This window comes from Ascidiella aspersa, chromosome 1, assembly GCF_963924565.1.
Source record: "Ascidiella aspersa chromosome 1, kaAscAspe10.2, whole genome shotgun sequence".
Lineage (NCBI taxonomy): Eukaryota > Metazoa > Chordata > Ascidiacea > Phlebobranchia > Ascidiidae > Ascidiella > Ascidiella aspersa.
In genome coordinates this window covers 28,476,439-28,483,725 of record NC_139447.1, presented here as the reverse complement: position 1 = coordinate 28,483,725, position 7,287 = coordinate 28,476,439, and positions in this window count along the sequence as shown.

The following is a 7,287-nucleotide window of genomic DNA, read 5'->3' as shown; positions in this document are numbered from 1 at the left end:
TCATAATACATGGTTGGAAAATATTCCACCACATGCTATTCCACCTTTACAATTTTCAGTTGGCGGTCATATTAGTTTACTGCGCATGTCAGACTCGGGACTCGGGTAGTTTTACATGTTCTTACTCGAGTCCCGAGTCTGACTCCAGCAAAACGAACCGACTCCTCGAGGCCGACTCACCAGTCTTGATTTCAAACCTGTACAATATGCTACCTAGTTCTGTGTAGATTTTTTTATTTACTCTAAATTAAGCCACTATACTTTTAAGAGTCTATAATTTATTTCCTGAAATTTATTCAGAATAAGTAATAACTCAACAACTCTTTTGACGACAAAGTAAAAATTTATAAATATTTTATTCATATAAAACAAAACATTTACTTTGTAATACACACTTTGAAATTTAAATATAATAAATCAGTGCAAAGAGATAATTTAATAAAAGTGTAAAAAAACATTTGTAATATATTGGTCAATAAATTGTGTTCATACAGACGCTGTTGACCAGGTACTACACAAACGAACACAATACTGAAGTGGCCTCTGGAATCTGGTGTCAATAAAGAACTTTATTTATTCTTTAAATTGATTGATTCTTACCATGTTTAACCAAATAAAGTTTAAATAAACATTATTTTGTTTTGCTTGCCTGAGTTTGCATGTAAGGTGTACCAAGAAGTAGGAAAATAATGACACTTTTAACAAAAATTTATTACTTAAGGCAGGGTGGTCCAAAACCAAGGCCGACATCTTTGTTTGTGGCCAGCGAAGCACTGTTGAATTATTGTAATGCGTACAGGGTCTATTTTAAAGTAACATAAGTGGCCAACAATCAGCGAGCATACTACAATGGTTTGGTTAGGGTTACATTTTTCCGATTACACCATTAAATAAACCAGTTTACTATGACTTGGCAAAAAAGATATAATCAAAGTATTCTTTCGAATAACAAAATCTGCCTGAATCCGAATGGTGAAAACAAACGATTCTGGTTGCACATCAATGATAAAGATTAAACTAAGTATAGAACTTAGCAAACCGAAAATCAGTTTGTTTGTATGTAATAAAAAGATAAATATATTTCGCTATAAAGCATCTTCAGTATCTAAAAACTTGCCTAGAACAGTTGGTTTAGGTTTTTACAGCGTATTCTTGTCTTATGTTGTGTTATGTTTTTAGATACTGAAGATGCTTTATAGCGAAATATATTTATCTTTTTATTACATACAAACAAACTGATTTTCGGTTTGCTAAGTTCTATACTTAGTTTAATCTTTGGCAAAAAAGACCAATTTTTTGTATGTGTCAGACAGGTTTGAAAGTCGCAGTGCGTCCTATATGGAACTTTCTAAAGTTATTTCTGTTCACTTATAAATGCAGTCTTTTTCGAAATTAAGTGTTGTCAAATATGCAATTTTGTGTGTTTGGAGCGCACCATTCTGCCAGTCTGATTATTATCGCTTGATTTTATTTCTGCACAATTTGGCGATAGCAGAAAGTTTTTGCAGTTTATATATCTTTCGACAGTTACTTTTTGACAATGCTTTGTGCCACATCTTTAAACACTTCATGCTCCGACCTAACGAAAATCGTTTATCTGCTCCTGGCACGCATGTAGTCTGCCTTGTGGCCCGTAAAGAATATGTAAGAAATATTGTGCAACCTTGGACAATCCTGACTTAAGAAATCAAAATCACTGAAAAGCCCAAACAATTTTTTACAAAACTGTGCCAATTAATATTTATGATTTACCAATCAATTTCTTAATCCGATTCATTTCGGCCTGCGACAAAAGCAGGTAACGTAGGCTAATATAGGCTACTGTGGGCCCACCATTGCCAGCATATTGGAATAATATGTATTGCAGGGAAATAGGGAATAGTTATATACCCGTATTGATACACAAAATAAAACTAATGTTGCAGCCTAACGTTCACTGTTCTTAATAAAAGTTTACATTTATCAAAACAAAATGCGAGGGAATCGTTATTTTGTTTTATTTAAGGCAAGGTGAAGTCCAGTAATAATTACCTATGTGCATTTTATACCCAAATAAACAAACATTTTTTAAACTTTCATCGCTTAATTTGTGGGTCGCAAAATCAATATAAGTTTGAGAACCACTGCGTTTATTGGAAGAGTACCTCATTGGAAGTGGCAAAAATTTTAAAAAGGTCACAGCGTATATGTAGCATATACTTTCAATTTTTAATACAAACAGCTGGTCTACCAAAGTAAAAATAAAAGGAAATCCTGACTTTCAAAAAACATATTAAAATGCCTATTTTTAAAGAATATTTAAATTTGACGAGGCAAGCGGCTGGTGGTAATTGATATCAGGTTTTTCGCACATGAATAAAACCCTTATGTGCCGCTAGTTAGCGGTGAAGTCCGATAAAATTGTGACTTTTGCAGCTTGTTAGGAATAGTACGCACCACCTCGTACGTCGGCCTACACGTGTGCTTTGTCTAGAGAGAAACCGGAGCTGAACAGAAACATTTAAATTGCTCTGAACCGAAACCGGAAATGAATAAGATTCTTAGAAAATTTTGCCCGTCTGAGTAAATAACCAATGGTAGGCTGCGATGGTTCGATGATTTAGAACAGTGTGGCCCTAACCCAGGCCCGCGGGTCACATGTGGCCCGCTACATCGTTGTTCGTGGCCCGCGAAGCACTGTTGAATTATTTCAATGTGTAGGCCTATACCGTGATTTAATCCAAACAAATCTAAATGACCAAACGGACAGCAAACATACTGCAGTTGTTTGCTGGTTGTGATTACGTTTTCCTGGTTATACGATTGAAATAACCAGTTTCCTATCGCTCACCAAATTCGGATCCGGGGTGTGACAAGAACGCCTAATTTTTGATATGTGTTAGACTGGTTTGAGAGAATCCGCAGTGTGTCCTATATGCAGGGTATCAGCTTAGATAAAAAAATAAGCACGCTACTCCAAAAAAATAAGCACACTACTATAAAGACCAGGGGTAGATGCAGGATTCCGGTAGTGAAATCCAAGCTTTCAGTAATAACGTCAGAAAAAAAAAACTTGACAAACAGCTATTTTTGTATGCGCAAAACGTAGCTTAATCGCGCCAAGCGCGAAAAAATGCGTTTATTTGGTTGAAATTGGCAAGTTAACCACCCTTATTTAATGCAAGCTTTGTCAACTTTTTTGCGTCAGAGCGCCCTGTACACCTTTTAAACCAGGGGTCGGCAACCTTTTTGTAGTGGCGGGCCAAACCAAACTCAGAAAGTTCTCGACGGGGTAGTTAAGTTTAGTTCACTTGGAGGAGTTTGGCTTGTAATAAAATTATTAATTGAATGATTTACGGTAATGCTTCTAGCAATTTTTTTGTAGTAACATTGTGATTCCCATAGCCTCTGGGCTGATTTCATAATCACAATAACAGCAATGATCGTAGCTCTTTTCCTCGACTTCGTTTGATATTAGAAAATTCATATTCATGTTTATGAAAAAAAACGTGCTTATGTTGACTCATTGTCTCAATAACATTTTGTCTGTACTGACACAAAAATGCCAGCCGAAAGTTTACTTGATTGCTAAAGCAAGCTACCCCACTTCTATAGGCCACAACAGGGGTTCCCAACCTATGGGCCATAAGCCTTTTTTAAGCGAATTAAGAAATGACGACAACCTGATTGAGCTTTGGGAAAGATAGTTTGACCACATTTTGGACAAAACTAAGCAATTCATACCCTAAGCTTAATGAAATTGTCATGCCATTTCTATTGCCTTTCCCATCAACATATCATTGTGAATGTGGGTTGTCAACAATGTTACTTCTGAAGACAAAGCAGCGCGGTGTGTTTGATATTCAATACGACATGCGGCTGGCTCTTTCCACCACTAAACCAGCAAATAAGACATTATCAGAGCAAAAACAGGCCCAACTATTAAATTAACTGTATATGTTGTAAATAATTAATTTACTATCATGTTTATTGTGTGTTGTATTTTTTTTTTGTATTTAATCATTCTTACTGTCGGTTACTCTATATTCAAAAGTTTGAAAAAAATGGGGGGCCATTGATTTCTCAAAATGTTCGAAGGGGCCACGGTGTAAAAAAGGTTGGGAAGCTCTAAACTTCGATGTACTTTTAAGTTTTAGACTAAACTATCACAATCGTTTAATTAATGCATTGTTGTTATAATCTGGGATTCTGGGTTAAAGAACTTGGTAAATATAAATAAATGAAGTCTCTCACTCCTCCGTGCGTGTTAAAAGAATTGATAAAGAACGATTTTAACAACTATAATAAAACATACTAAGCACACAACTCTAAAATAAGCACGTTTCTTAGAAATAAGCAGATTTGTGTTTTCTAAGACACTGCACTCAAAAATAAGCACAAATCTTAGAAATAAGCACGGTATGGCAACCCTGTACCCGCCTATATGGAACTTTCTAAAATGGCTGTTTTGCGAACTTATAGCATATATTTGCGTTTTGTTCTCCGCCTTATTAGTATGAACAAACCCAGGTCTCATATCGCTCCATTTCATTTGCGCACAAGTTCGACGATAGCAGAAAGTCTCTAAAGCAGGGGTGGGCAAATATATTGAATTGAACAGCTATTTAAATTAAATATAAGTACCAGAGAGCCTCACAATTAGCAAATAAAATTGCGTTAACTTGCTGTTAACTATAACTCTTCGAAATCTATGTCTAGTGTCACATCATAAACGAAATGCTGGCCTAAATAAAGAAAAGAATAAGAGAAAAATGTTCTTAAACGGTACCCTTGGTAGCCTTTACAAGATTTTTGGAATTTTACGATTCGACTGAAAGAGCGGCAAAAAACATGCCGGCGAGCGGTAGTTTGCCCACCACTGCTCTAGAGCTTATATGTTTTTGACGATGCTGTGATGACGCGTTTAGACATTTCATGTCCTGACCAAACGAAAATCATTGATCCGCTCCTGGCATGCATAGAGCCTACTTTATGTGGCCCGCGAATAATATGCAAGAAATACTGTGGCCCGCGATGTTGTCATCCTTGGACCACCCTGATTTAGAAAAATTCTTCTGGTATAAATTAAGTTAGCCGTCGTAACAACTTTTTACATCACAAAGTTGGTGCATGCATTGGCTCCTCATGGAGATTTAATTCAGTAATCAACATGTCTTTTCGATAGATAAAATTTAAATATACCATGTCAGCTAGAAAAGCCTGAAGGCAGCTTGTTGCGCATATCAAAGCCACAGCATACTCATTGTGTACATTGACATACCGCTAAATCTGATCCTGAACAACGAAAATCCACTTTCAAACAACGAATCGATTAAACGCAACGGTAATATAAAAATGGTTTAAAACTATATATAAATGCCACAAAATTTAACATCGGCTATTTTCTTCTGGACAAACGAGTATGCAACCTGTTAAATCAAGTCACTTCAAATACAAAACTGAACATAATTATGTAATGTTCATCGGTAAATGTAGGCTTCAAAGTCAAAATAAATTACACTTTTTTATAGCCTAATAATTATTCAAGCATTAACTAAATGGGCGAAAAAATGTATCACTCCGAAATCGCTTTTCACAATTTAAAACTACATATAGATAGTACTTGAGAAACATATGTAAAACCAAAGGAGAAACTTTTTTGCATTTGCCTTGTTAAAGCTGAAAAAATATAGTTTGGGGAGCAATGTCTAGTGTAGACTCTATATGCCCGAACATAAATATTGATCAGAAAATTCAAATGCAAGTATCAGGGAAGAATATTATCTGCAGCCCAAGCATTTCAACACTGCGGTTCAGTTAAATGCAAAATGGAATTATTTGGTCACGGTCTTAGAAAATTTAGACTATACACACCAGGGCTCCGCAACGCCACAGTTAGAGCTAGACTGGAGACCAATTTACTGCTTTATTTTTTATTTTAAGTTGTTGTGCAAAATAGATTAAAATGTACACAGGCTACAAAAAGGAGGCTGATTTCATTGCAAAAAAACGTTTAAGAAAGTGTAGAGGTTACACTTTGCCTTTAGCTGTTCTTTTAGAAATGTTGCTGCGCAAAATAGAGTTCAAATGTGCATTGTACTTCCCGGAAGTCACTCTTATTTGTTTAGTGCATACCAATGAACATGACGTAACCCGTGTACAACCAGGGCTGTCTTAACGAGATGGCGTGATTTTAGGAATTGGTTTGTTAGTCCTGCTATATTTTCACGTTCGACAATATTACGAATAAACACTTTTAGAAACGCCAGATTCGTTGTTATGTACAACTGAAAAATATGTGCATAGGAGGCAAAGCGAGAGGTAGGTGAATGCACTGATGCTTATAAAATGTTTCTTAAAATAAAGTGAAAATCCTGTTTTACTAAACCAAAATGTTTAAAGCTGGTAACCTTTCAGTAACCTTAACTGATAACTGATAACTGTTTAATTGATAACTCATAACTGTTTATTATTTATTCGTTTAAATTTAAAGCAATAGTTCCTAAATTGTTTAGCTATATAGTGGCACACTTTTGCAAAACAATAATAAAATAACTTGACAATCGCTCCAAACACTTGGCAAGGCAATTGGTAAATTTTGTAAATTTAGCAATTTTCTAATGGATAGTGCGCATAAAGGCTTAATTGTCAGCTTGCCTGCATGTCTATTAGTTATTCACATGTTATTTTCAACAATTACGTAAGTTTCGCCGTATACGCTTACCAATACAGAGTGGGCCAAAAGTAGGCTAACACTTAACAGTAATAAAAAGTGGGGTTTGGATCTAAAAGAATTTTTTTGTTTTGTCTTGGGGTTCGTCTTATACACCTTGTTCTTTGCAATACCCCCCCAAAAGAAATCCATTGGTGTCAGGTCAGGTGAACGTGGTGGCCATTCAATGCTACCTCTTCTTTATGACCAACGCTGTGGAATAACTGTACTTTTGGCCCACCCTGTATATCGATACACATCATTATGTTGCGGCATAATAAACAATCACTGGTTTTAAGTGCTTCCGGGACTTTCTGATGGAATATGCGACGCGATTTGTGGCATTTCCTTCCAATATAAGCATTAGAGAACACGTACTTATTATACTTTAAGGAAGTAGAACACTTATGCGATAAGGTTAGGTTTTCAAACCAGCACCTGGGGCAACAGCATTATGTTACATGGTTAATAAAGAAGTCTATTGGCCTTACTTAAAATTAGTTTCTTATTCGTCAAAAATGCATTTGATTTTGTTTGGTTTCAGGCCTAGCCTCGATAGCTTCAATTTGTATACGTCTGTTAACGCCTTCCCAATT